A 14095-nucleotide genomic window follows, 5' to 3' on the forward strand; every position below is an offset into this window, starting at 1 on the left:
GTTCTGTTCTCTTTTTCTCTTCATGTTGGGAGTTAGATCAAGATGTTTGATCAGATTCAGTAATTGCTATTTTTTTTTTTTTTTTGGTAGCAGGTGTTGTGCATTTTGGGCTTCCCACATGGCGCTAGTGGTAAAGAACCAATGCAGGAGATGTAAGAGATATGAGAGACAGGGTTTCCATCCCTGGTTGGGGAAGATCCCCCAGAGGAGGGCATGGCAACCCACTCCAGTATTTTTGCCCAGAGAATCTTATGGACAGAGGAGCCTGACAGGCTATGGTTCAAAGGGTCGCCAAGAGTCAGACATGACTGAAGTGACTTAGCATGCACACACACACACGTTGTATGTTTTATTAGACAGCTAATACTTGGCATTGCCTAAAGTGGTTAGTAGAGGTTACAAACCTGTTGGATTCTAAATATGTCATTCCAATTTCATTTATTAGATAAATCTGCAAAGCGGAACTACACCTCCAACTCTTTAGTTACCTTGAAGAACAGCTCATAAAGGGGTGGCTATATAAACGCTTTATTCTTTTGTCAGTCCTTAAAATAGGGAGTTGTACAGCATTTTCCAGAGACATTGAGGAGTTTATAAAGAAATGTGTAGGAATTTATAAGGATTTCTGCCTTTTGCCTCTTAGCTTTAACCCTGAATCTGAATCAAAGCAGCCATGTTTTCTGCTTACCATAGACACTTTCATATAAAATATTACAACCTTCCCTTATATCTTCTTCATAGTTGATTTTTCTCTCTTGATTACTGTTAACTCCTCTCCTCTACTTTTTCCTCCCTCTCTAGTTTCTAATACCTTCCTCAGCAAATCCACTTTAGCCACTAACATTCTTCCCACTATGGCCATACCACCCTGAATGCGCCCGATCTCGTCTGAAATTCTTCCCATGCTTCAGGGAGCCAGTATCCTAGTGGTCTCTGACCCAGTTTTGGAAAGCAGCATCTGAAAATATTTATTTTGATTGCTTTTACAACCAGTTAGTTTTTTTTTCAGGCAGTTGCAAAGGAATACATACAGGGAAAAGTTCAGTATTGACACTAATGGGGTGACCACAAAAAGCCCAGCCACTTCATAAGCACACAAGACATTTAGCCAACTATAGCCAAGCAGTTTTGTGTATATCCAGTGGATTACTCAGCAAGAAAAGCTATTCAGAACTAAAATCTTTCCAAGCATATTTTTACTGTAATTTTTTTTATTATTAGGTAGAAAATCATTCTCAGTCTATTTTCTGTAATTAGTCTATATAAAACATCACATTAACTTCTGATTTTTGTTTTTCTTTTAAGTAAGTTTAAGAAAATAAAATTTTTTTTCCCCATCCAAGTGAGAAAGAAATAACATGCCATGTGACTTCCCAAGAAAGCCCTGTAGATAGAGTTTAGCAATTCTCCAATGCATTTATTTAATGGCCTTTTGCCTGAATAATTCTAAGCTACTTCTCCAGAGGAAATGAGTCAGAAGAAATATGCTTGTCATGTCCTTCTTCCTTGGGAGACTTCTCTTGATATCTTGTAGATCCATGAGGCTTTATTAAAGCAAGTCTTTTGACTTGTCTGCATATTTTTTCAATCTGATTTTGATAATCTGTTTCTGGGATACTTTAAATTTAAAACCATATGGTATATGCAAGATATCAATGTTAGGAAATGAACAGATGCAAATGTGTTTTGCTTTCTGTAGCCCTGTACCTAATGTCAGACTCTGCCTGCTAATGCAGGAGACTTGGGTCCTGTCCTTGAATCAGGGAGATCCCGGGGAGAAGGAAATAGCAACCTACTCCAGGATTTCTGCCTGGAGAGTTCCATAAAGACAGGAACCTGGCGGGCTACAGCCTGTGGGTTCACAAAGAGTCGGACACGACTTAGCGACTAAACAACAAGAACCTGATGTCAGCCCCTGGAGGCAGGAGTTTGCCCTATGGTAGACTCACGGAGAGGCCACGAGAGGCAGCTGTGTTGAGGGGCATTCTGAAAGAGAACTGCTTAGCTGGGCAGCGGCAACAGTAGGAACATGCAGGATGGTACTTGACACTGATCGCACAGAGGAAGATAGTCATGGGAACTTTGGCTAACTTTGTCCCCTTGGGAGATTTGGCAGGTCTTAGAAACTGTTGAGTAATTCCTCAATTTGTTTAAATTTGAAAATTGATGTCTCATTTGATATGAGACTTATAATGACTCAGCTGATTAAAGTTCTAGATGAGAGGTAAACTCATTTTTGGTGTATCAGGGTCTGGCCTTGTAGGACACCCCTGGACTCCAGAGCCGGCTAGACCAGTAGAGCAGTCGGTCCCCAAAGCAAAAGCAGATAGAGGATATGAATGGCTCTCTGCTGGTATTTAATGTATACTCATTTAACAACTGTTAAACATCAACTTCCTGGCTTCCCTGGTGGCTCAGATGGTAAAGAATCCGCCTATAGTTCAGGAGACCCAGGTTCAATCCCTGGGTCAAGACAATTCACCTGGAGAAGGGAATGGCTACCCACTCCAGTATTCTTGCCTGGAGAATTCCATGGACAGAGGAGCCTGGAGGGCTATAGTCCGTGGGGTTACAGAGAATCAGACATGACTGAGCAACTAACACAAATATTAACCACACCACGGATGGTCATAGAGCAGTCAACCATGATATATATAAGGCCTGCTTGATTAGTGCTGGTATTGAGGTAAGCTGGCTCCAACCACCCAGGCAGGCCCAGAGCTGAGGGGATTGTAAGCACGAAGGCAATGAACAGTCTTCAAACTTGTTTTATTAATTTTGGAAAAACCATGATTCCTTGATGGATTTTCATTTAAAAATCTGAAATCATCATCATTACATTTAAATGTCTCAGGTGATACAATTTATCATGCATTGTAGATGTTGATGCTGGAAATAAAAATGTTCTTTTAAATGTATCAGTGAAATCTTGTTATAATAAGCTTAATAGCTACCATTTTTTATATTTGAAAACATCTTAATAAGCTTTGTAACAATTGGAAATATTGCTCCCTGAATTCCATTCTGTTTCTCCCATAGAAAATGATTCTAGGATTTAAAAAACAATTTTTTTTCAGCTGCACCTTTTGGCATACAGGATCTTAGTTCCCCAAACAGGGATCAAACCCATGCCTCTTGCAGTGGAAGCTCAGAATCCTAACCCCTAGACCACCAGGGAATTCCCAGAATTTTGTTCTAATGTTTTTTTTTTTTTTTCATTAAAGTCTTACTGATCACCCTATTAAATACTTATCAGCATATTATATATATATATATATATGTATGTTCTATTTCCATAAAGCTCTAAGAGTCTAATGACCAAATGACATACATACTAGAAATTTTATTTGAACACTTTATTTGAAATATCTCTTTCAATAAAATGAGTAGGTACTGCTTATGGTGACTTGGTTAACGCAGGCAATTGTCTAAATGTTCTCTGGTGAGCAGAGATCTTTACACCCTCTAGTAATACCTCATATTAAGAACTGTGAGGGGTCAGATATTTTACAAGTTACCCTGCCATAATTTCATGGGTGCTGACAGCACACAGGAGATAATTACAGCAGTAGCAAAAGCCAGAATATTCCCGTTTTTGCAACTGGTTCTCTGAGCCCCAATTCCCTCAGGGTCAATGTGGATGGGCCCAGATGGATGCCTGCTCACACAATACGTTGCATTTCAGGAGAGAATTCTGACCTTAAGAAACCCAAATCTTTTTTAAGGGTCAATAAGCATGCCTTCCATTTTCTCCAGTATTATTCTGGGCAGTAACTATGTTAGTTTCTAAGGGTTGCTGTTATAAAATACCTCAAGTCGGGTTGTTTAAAACAGAAGAAATTTACTGTCTCTCAGTTCTAAAGCCTACAAGCCTGAAATCAAGATGGTGGCAGGGCTACCTTCCCTCTGAAACCTATAGAAGAATCCTTCCTTGCCTTCCAAGATCTGATGTTTTGTTAGCAATCTCTGGTATTTTTTGGCATATAGCTGCATGACTCCAGTCATCACTTGGCGTTTTCTCCGTCTTCACATGGCTGTCTTCTTATAAGGACACCAGTCATGTTGGACGAAGGGCCTGCGTACTCCATATGTGTGTGTGTGCACTTAGTCACTCAGTCATGTCAGACTCTTTGCGACCCCGTGGATTGCAGCCTATCAGGCTCCTCTGTTCATGGGGATTCTCCAGGCAAGAATACTGGAGTGGGTTGCCATGCCCTCCAGAGGATCTTCCCAACCCAGGTCTCCCAAATTGCAGGCAGAGTCTTTACCATCTAAGCCATCAAGGAAGCTCAAAATACTGGAGTGGGTAGCCTATCTCTTCTCCAGGGGAACTTCCTGACCCAGGAATTGAACTGGGATCTCCTATATTGCGGGTGGATTCTTGACGAGCTGAGCTACCAGAGAAGCCCACTCCAGTATGATCTCATCTTAACTAATTAGATCTCCAATGACCCTGTTGCCAAATAAATTCCCATCCCAAGGTACTGGGGATTATGACGTCAACATCCTTTTAGTGGGGAGGGACATCATTCAGCCCTTCACAGCGGATATGTCTGCTCTAGGTGAAGGGGTGTGCTGTCTTCCAAGGGTGCTCACCAGGACACATGCATCTTTGAAAGATAGTCCAGAATTAAGGGCATTTTGTGCTTCACTCAAGACCCATAAAAAGTCTTCTGATACACCATATAAACTTATGGGTGAGAAGTGAGTTTGCTTTTATGTAAGAGAAGAGCCATTACTAAAGAAGATCTAAAGAAAGCATAACCTGTCAAAGGCAGGGAAAGAGTTTATACCAAAGTTGAGGTTGAAATTGATTTCCTAGAAGTGACCTTTATCCTCGTATTTCTTGGGGCATATTCGCATACCCCAGGTGGTGGAGTCTCAGTCTGAAAGATCACTGTTATAAAAGACATGGAGGTGTATCTGGGCTGTGAGTAGCTACATCCAGTACTGCTTTAAAGTGTTCCGGGTGTTGAAATACCCCCTTCCATCTTTCTGAACTTTGAGAGGTGTCTTTCCTAAAAGTTTCAGTTGGGCTGAATAGTGTCATCAGAGAATTAAGAGAGTCTCTGCATTTGCTTAGGGAAAAGATCAGGAATGGGCACCAGCAGGGAGTCCCACGGAGAAGGCAATGGTACCCCACTCCAGTCCTCTTGCCTGGAGAATCTCATGGATGGAGGAGCCTGGTGGGCTGCGGTCCATGGGGTCGCTAAGAGTCGGACACGACTGAGCGACTTCACTGTCACTTTTCACTTTATGCGTTGGAGAAGGAAATGGCAACCCACTCCAGTGTTCTTGCCTAGAGAATCCCAGGGATGGGGGAGCCTGGTGGGCTGCCGTCTGTGGGGTCACACACAGACGAGACTGAAGTGACTTAGCAGCAGCACGGAGTCCCAAACTGTGTAGGAGGTGGCTTGCAACAGAGCAGTGAATAACCTATGCAGATATAGCACGGGTTGATGAGGAGCAGACCTGTGGCTAAGGCAGCAGACACCTGGTAGGGGTCCTGATTCTCAGAAACAGTGAGGAGAGGAAAGTGTCAAGACCCTGAAATTCCTACAGTTACACAGTATGGAGAGTTGAAGTTTTCTTAAAATGGGTATCAATAAATCCATGTGACCTTATTTTACACTCTCTTTGATGCAGTCTGGACATGCCAATTAAACTTTTTTTTTTTAACTTTATTTTTGGCTGCATGGTGTCTTCATTGCTACATACGGCCTTTTCTCTAGTTGTGGTGCATAGGCTTCTCATTGCAGTGGCTTCTCTTGTTGGAGGGCACAGGCCTCAGTAGTTGTGGTGCACAGGTTAGTTGCCCTGCAGCATGTGGGGTCTTCCCAGACTAGGGATAGAACCCATGTCCTCTGTATTGGCAGGCAGATTCTTTTTTTTTTTTTTTTTTTGGCAGGCGGATTCTTAACCACTGGACCACTAGAGAAGTCCCAGTTAAACTTTTTGACCCAATTGTGTATGACTAAATTGACATGGAATCATACAATTCCACAGTAAATTGTTAATGCAGACACAATGACTTATTTGCATAATTTTTCAACTATTCCTTTGCATAATGAGGCTACTTTCTCAGACATGAGTTTGTCACCATCTGGCTTAGCAAGTACATTTGTCCTTGGAAAGCTTGAGAAGGTTGAGATTCTTTACATTTTTTTTTTTCAATGTTATTTTTAGCTTGAAAACCAGCAAAAATCTCCAGGAGCAATGATGTTTCATTTCATCAAAGTTGAGTCTCTGTGGTCTTGTTTCATTTTGAAAGGGATGGGTGATATTGAGGAAAAGTTCCTTGTCTGTGTCCTCAGGGAATTAACTTCCAATGAAGGAAGGCCTACAGGAGCTAAAGAGATACCCAGCTTCAAAAAAAAAAAAAAAGTACTGATTTGTCAAACTTCAGTTAACTAAAAGTGAGAGTTGTTAACAGTATTGAAAAGTTGTCAAATGCTTTATTATTTTCCAATAATAAAATTCTTCTTGGGGAAAGCATTAAATGCTTGGAAGAAACAGTTTGAGAAGATACTCAAAGTAGGATTGTTCTGGATACCTGCAGGGTCTTCCTTTTGCTTCCCTGGAAGAAGAACTGGCATGGACCAGGGAGGGGAGAAAAGGGATCGCCCTGCCTTATATAATTAAATAGGGAGTTTTCCAGGTGGCACTAGTGGTAAAGAACCTGCCTGCCAATGCAATAGGTGCAAGAGACACAGGTTTGATCCCTGGGTCGGGAAGATCCCCTGGAGGGGGAATGGCAACCCACTCCAGTATTCTTGCCTGGGAGGAAATCCAATGGACAGAGGAGCCTGGTGGGCTATAGTCCATGAGGTTGCAAAGAATTGGACACAACTGAGTAACACTTTCAGAGTTTCTTAGAGCAGAAGACGCTGTTATAACTGTGCGCCGGCTTGTGGGAGAGCTGAGGCCTTTCTCGGGCTAGTAACTAACTTTCATAGCCTCAAGACAAAATTCCTGCTGGAAGGTGGCATGGAGTGATTGGTTAGGATGCTAGAGGGTGGTAATAGGGTGGGTGTTTTACCTAATATGGGGTCAGGGAGCCAGCCGGTTTAGATCAGGGTGATTTCATGACAGTGGTTGCTGTGGGTCTTGGTCAGTTCCGGAGATGACCTTGGTATATATAGGGCTCCACACCTGTGGCCTTGGTGCACGGCTTTACACCTGTGATCTTGGTACAGGGCTCCACATTAATCACTGGACCACCAGTATGTGTGTGCTCTTTGTCCGACTCTTTGCAACCTCATGGACTGTGGCCCACCAGGCTCCTCTGTCCATAGAATTTTCCAGGCAAGAATACTAGAGTGGGTTGCCATTTCCTCCTCCAGGAGAATCTTCCCAGACCAGGGATCGGACCTGCATCTCCTACATTGGCAGGCAGATTCTTTAAAGCCCCCAAAATGTGTAACGTTAGACAATGCTGTAGGTATTTAATAACATTGTTGATATTTTGGTATTATGAGTTTTGTTTGGGGTATTTTTTTTTACACTAATAGATTTCTGTTAAATTTGGGGGGCATCTCTTTGGTGTCTGAACTCCCTAGAAAGGCTTTGTCGAAATTGACATAATTGCAAAATCTTTCATTTGGTGACAAGAAGGTTGGGAGTGAGAATAACTTGGAAGTAGCCAGCAGAGGGCAACAGCTCCTGACCTGAGGTTTTGTTTCTGTCCTGGCGACACCGGTATAGTGTGGCTTCTCCTGGACAGTGGAAAGCTGAGCAGTGCAGGAATTATCATCAAAATGACCATTTTTAGCATTTTTAGTGTGCTTTAATGACTGCTCTTGTACAGACAGGTATTCGGGCAAGATTTAGTTCAAGAAATGACTCAGAAGCTCTACTGTCCTTGAATTTTGACCAAGAAATTCCAAACTCTCTTCTCACCTGGTGACTGTGCGGTGAGTTTTCCTGACTCAGGACCGGTCCCCAGTGACTGGCATCTTGCCATTGCTGGATTAGAGGCTTTTTTGGTTTGTTCTGAAGCTTGTGCCTCCTCCCCATCAGACCACAGCGCTTCCTGTGCCTGGGGTGTTTAGAAGGATGACTAGGGAGTTACTCCTTAGCATTTCGGGAGGAGGAAGGAGGGTCACATACCCTTTGAATTTGTACTGATGTATGTTCTTCCTCCCAGAAAAACGTCCATGATGACAACATTTTCTTTTTTATTTATTTATTTATTTTTTTATTGTAGTGGTTTTTGCCATACATTGACATGCCTCAGCCATGGATTTACATGTGTTCCCCATCCCGATCCCCCCTCCCACCTCCCTCTCCATCCCATCCCTCTGGGTCTTCCCAGTGCACCAGCCCTGAGCACTTATCTCATGCATGCAACCTGGGCTGGTGATCTGTTTCACCCTTGATAGTATACTTGTTTCAATGCTATTCTTTCAGAATATCCCACCCTCACCTTCTCCCACAGAGTCCAAAAGTCTGTTCTGTACATCTGTGTCTCTTTTTCTGTTTTGCATATAGGGTTATCATTACCACCATCTTTTTAAATTCCATATATATGCTTTAGTATACTGTATTGGTCTTTATCTTCCTGGCTTACTTCACTCTGTATAATGGGCTCCAGTTTCATCCATCTCATTAGAACAGATTCAAATGAATTCTTTTTAAAGGCTGAGTAATATTCCATGGTGTATATGTACCACAGCTTCCTTATCCATTCGTCTGCTGATGGGCATCTAGGTTGCTTCCATGTCCTGGCTATTATAAACAGTGCTGCGATGAACATTGGGGTACACATGTCTCTTAACATTTTCTTTTTTAATTTCAAGGATTCATGGAAGCTCCTATGGGTCCATGCATCCCAGGGTAAAAATCTCTGTTGGTGACAAACCCTTGAAAGATTTTGAAATAATGCTACTTTTGATAGAGCCTTTTTAGAAAGTTCAGACGTCAGAGAGATCCAAAAAAGATTAATCTGAAACCTACCAGCTCCAAATAAATTATTCAAGAGGTGCAATATGTCTTGAAGGTTAGGACCTCAAATAAATTGTTGTTTTTTAGTCACTAAGTCATGTCCGACTCTTTTGTGACCCGTGGACTGTAGCTCACCAGGCTCCTCTGTCCATGGGACTCACTAGGCAATAATACTGGAGTGGGTTGCCATTTCCTTCGCCAGAGGATCAAACTTTGATCTCCTGCATTGGCAGGTGGATTCTTGACCACTGACCCACCAGAGAAACCTGATCGTAAATACTGAATGTTTTCACCTGGATATCCTATAGGCAACTTAGCACTTTTCTTTCCCAAACTTGTTCTACTTGGCTTCCCTGATTTTTCTTGGTTAGACTTCTGTTCCAGTGACCCTCACTTTAAACTTTGGGGTCATCTTTGATTCCTCTCTATCATACTCAACACTAAACCTTCAGAGCACTTTCACAGTCATTTCCTTTTTCCATTTTGATCTTCATTTGGGACTTTTATTAGTCAAGTCTGTATTAGAAATTTAGCCTCTCATTTTCTGTTTCTTTGTATTCCAGGCCATCCTTCTTACATTCACCAGGCAATTATTTTAAAACTCTGGTTTGATGGGGTTTCTCGTGCTCTGATGCTTGTCCTGCATTTTTTTTTTTTTTCTCTTCACTGTTTTCTTACAGTTCAGTCAAAATGGAATATGGGAGAAAAAAAAGTAGAGGACGGGCTCTGCCCTGTATTTTCTTACCTCTTAGCCTCCGCTCAGTTTTGTCTAGACTAGTTCTAGTCTAGGAATTCTTAATGTTTTTTTGTACAATGGGATGGATCTCTTTGGCTGTGAAGTCTGATGGGCACTTTCTCAGAATGTTTTTAATACCTCAAATTACATACACAGAATTACAAAGGAAAACAGTTATATTAAAATGCAGTTATAAAAATATTTTAAAATCTGTGATATCATATGTATTTATAGATTCATTTATAAATAACAGGACCTTGCATTCGTCCTAATTGTTATCACAGCAGTTAATTGCCGACATCTGCATTGGAAAAAGACATTAAGTATCAGCTAGAGGTTAGTGAAAATAAACATGTATTGCTTTCCTCAATTAAGTTCACTGACTCCAGGTTCAAAGTTTTAAATCTAGATGACTGAAACTCAAACAAGAGTATGTACCAGAGTCACCTGGATACTTACTAACCACGGAATGCTAAGACTCATTTCTGATTGAACAGGGCAAGCGTGGACTCTAGAATCTGCATTTCTAACAAGTTCCCAGGTGTTGCTGATGTTGCAAGCCCAGGATCTACACTTTAAAAATCTCCAAATCAACAATAGAGCTTTACTTCATGCTATCTTTACCTACCAAAATCCTATGCCTCCCTAAACCCAGGAAGACTACATCTTCTGTATTGGGTTTTCCCTCAGCGCTCCTATCAGAAGAGATCTCTTCCCTTTCAAGGACTCTTGCCCCAGTTTATTCAGACCACTCTCATGGCATTTAGCTTCTGACTTTGTTTTATGGTCCCTGGGGTGCAACGTACCTGGAGCTCCAGTCTCCCAATTTATTCATGTGACTCTCAATGCTGTGATACTTCAAACCTGCATGAGGGAGTAAATGTCTTTTTTCACTCATTAGACTATGAGATCTTCTGTAGTTTGAAACATGTTATATTTTGTGGGAGGGAGGAGTTTGAAAGGGAGGGAAGAAGGGAAGTTCCAATGGAGAACTGTTCATCAGGGAAATTTAGCAGCATAGAAATTAGTAAGGGAAGAAACATCCATTTTATTCACTTAATACTGTTACTGAGTGTCATGTGTTGAATATCCTTTATCCTGATTTTAACATTTATAACAAAGTGGGTTACCTACTGGCCCTTCCAATAAACGTTCAGAATGATGTCCATTGGCCCACAATGATTGTGTAGCATATGGCCTTATCCAGGTAACTGGTTAAGAATGCTGTGTAAATCACAGTCCTGGGTGTGGGTCTGGATTATCTAACACAAAGTTTCCAGGGTAGTACTCGAGTTATTATTGAAGACAGAATGAACCCATTGAGGCCTTGACTACAGTATGGCTTCTCTATACCCGGTGAAAAACTCCCACCCAATGGCTATCCATGGTTTGAATCCAGCCTGAGAGGAGACACAGAATTAGGTAAGTAATGAGTTGCGAGGTTCTGAATTTATCCCTGAACCTCTTCCTCCCTGTATGTATTCCTCCCTTTCTCCCTTTTTAATCCAGGGACCAGGATAGTGATCCTGTAGATTAGAAGTTAATCTATAGGGTCTTGTAAAATTTCTTCCAAACTGAAAATTCTGAGACTCTATAAAACCAATCCACAAAGGGTGTTCCCCCTTGCAATGAGAAAATTGAGTTTGTGGTATTGCTTGTTCCTTTGCTTTGACTCATGTATTTAGCAAAAACTATGCCTTTGTGAAGAAGCGTGCCGGAGAATTCAGCTCGGATCTTCTGTTTCTACCTTGCTGTGTTTGTATGAATTGTGGAATCTTATTCTGTCATATTTAATGACTATATAGGCAAAGTAATAATTATTAACAGTAAGGATGATAAACATTTGCCCATAGTCTTTTCAGCTCTAGATGGCCATAAGGAGACTCAATGCAGTTTGCTAATATTAGTCATTCTGCTTGTGTTATTCCTTATCTTGGGTCAGAGGGTTTCTCTTGGATGGTACTCTGTTCTCACTGTGTAAAAGGGCTCCTTTCAATAGTTACTGAATTTTTTCAATATTGGACATAATCCCAAACTCTTACCTCATTCTTTGTGGGTGTAGTTGTTCTCTTAAGATGTTAAGAAAGACCCATTCTCTGTCGCTAGCTGTCCATCAATTTCTATTCTAACATATGCCTTTAAAATGAATTTATCCTCCTCTTGCAGTTACATAGGAAACCACTATTAATAAATTCTTTACCATAAGGGAAAAAAGCAGAAATTTTTTGAAGGCTTTGATCAGAGCTGAGAATAAAATCCTGATCTTCGGTAATTCAGCATATTTTATTTTCTTTTCTTTTTTTGCTGTGTCACTTGGCTTGTGGAAATCTTAGTTCCTGGACTGGGGATTGAACCCAGACCTCAGCAGTGAAAGTGCTGAGTCCTAACCACTGGACCGCCAGGGAATTTTCTCAGCAGACATTTTGAACCCCTACTTCCCTAAGACAGTGAACTAGCAATGAGGGTTCACCTTTCTTGAGTGCTTACTATGAATTTGGCTCTGTGCAAAGCTTTATGTGCTCTATCTTAATCTTCCTACCATCATATTTGATAGGAAACTAATCTCATTTTTCAGGTAGACAAACTGGGGCACAGAATAGTTAAATAACTTGCCCAAAGTTATACTGCTAGTAAGGAAACAACGATGGGCCTAGAATCTGCCCTTATCTGACTCCATGACCTGAATTTCTAACTACTACTTTATACTGTTAAGTACTCCAGGTTACAGGGGTGAGTAAGGCATGCCTTGCCTTGAAGAAGTTTACAATTTTGAGGCCCTCAGTTCAGTTCAGCCGCTCAGTCGTGTCTGACTCTTTGTGACCCCGTGAACCGCAGCACACCAGGCCTCCCCATCCATCACCAACTCCCAGAATTTACTCAAACTCATGTCCATTGAATCGGTGATGCTATCCAACCATCTCATCCTCTGTTGTCCCCTTCTCCTCCTGCCCTCAATCTTTCCCAGCATCAGGGTCTTTTCAAATAAGTCAGCTCTTCCCATGAGGTGGCCAAAGTATTGGAGTCTCAGCTTCAACATCAGTCCTTCCACTGAACACCCAGGACTGATCTCCTTTAGGATGGACTGGTTGGATGTCCTTGCAGTCCAAGGGACTCTCAAGAGTTTTCTCCAACACCACAGTTCAAAAGCATCAATTCTTCAGCACTCAGCTTTCTTTATAGTCCAACTCTCATATCCATACAGGACCACTGGAAAAACCATAGACTTGACTAGATGGACCTTTGTTGGCAAAGTAATGTCTCTGCTTTTTAATATGCTGTCTAGGTTGGTCATAACTTTCCTTCCAAGGAGTTAGCATCTTTTAATTTCATGGCTTCAATCACCATCTGCAGTGATTATGGACCCCCCCCCCCCAAAATAAAGTCTGTCACCGTTTCCCCTGTTTCCCCATCTATTTGCCATGAAGCGATGGGACCAGATGCCATAATCTTAGTTTTCTGAATGTTGAGCTTTAAGCCAACTTTTTCACTCTCCTCTTTCACTTTCATCAAGAGGCTCTTTAGTTCTTCTTCACTTTAAGGTGTGGTGTCATCTGCATATCTGAGGTGTTTGATATTTCTCCCGGCAATCTTGATTCCAGCTTGTGCTTCTTCCAGCCCAGTGTTTCTCATGATGTACTCTGCGTATAAGTTAAATAAGCAGGGTGACAATATACAGCCTTGACGTACTCCTTTTCATATTTGGAACCAGTCTGTTGTTGGCCATGTCCAGTTCTAACTGATCTGCATACAGGTTTCTCAAGTTCAGCTAGATGCAAATGTTCAGTGAATGTTGCCCCATGCATGCATCTCTCTCTCTGGTTATTTTCTGAATGTCCTAGATGGTTTTGTATAGTTCTGGATGTTTGAATAGACCCTGAGGACCATCTGACTGGTCTGGTATCTCTTTTCAACTAGTGCCAGCCATGTAGATGGTGCTTGAGAACTGTTTGTTGAATTGAAACCTCCTTTATTCTAGTCCCAAACCAAACTGAATTCCCTTTATTAAAATCCCCAACCAAAAGCAAAGAATTATTTTCCATGCATAAAGTAGAACTATATTAAATTAATTAAGGAGTGAGTTCTTAGTATTAAAAACATGGTTTAAAGAGCTAAACCATGTTTTAACTTTATTTTTTAGTAAATACTGCAGTTTGGGTGTTGTCAGGGGCATGCACCCTGCTCCCTTCCTCAGCCTCATCTCACTCATTCTTCCAGGGGTTCTTTTTGGGCCCTGGGACAATCCATGCTGTGCCCTGTGTCTTGAATGCTCTTCCCTACACTCCACCCTATGTCACCCCGTCATCCCTTCATCATCCAGCCCTCATCCCAATCATCACTTCCTCCAGAAGTCTTGGCCCCTTCTCTGCCCCGCCTTGCTCAATCTCCTTTGGCTGAGGGCTCTTCAGTTCCTTTTCT

At 41.6% G+C, this 14095-nt stretch overlaps 1 non-coding gene across 1 annotated transcript; it reads right to left on the reverse strand.

Annotated features, from left to right (window-relative positions):
• Nucleotides 1-12012: 12012 nt before the first annotated feature.
• On the reverse strand, nucleotides 12013-12084 carry TRNAE-UUC (transfer RNA glutamic acid (anticodon UUC)). The gene has a single exon. It is a non-coding gene; the product is annotated as a tRNA-Glu (tRNA).
• Between the last annotated feature and the right edge of the window lie 2011 nt (nucleotides 12085-14095).

Source organism: Dama dama, chromosome 3 (assembly GCF_033118175.1).
Source record: "Dama dama isolate Ldn47 chromosome 3, ASM3311817v1, whole genome shotgun sequence".
NCBI lineage: Eukaryota > Metazoa > Chordata > Mammalia > Artiodactyla > Cervidae > Dama > Dama dama.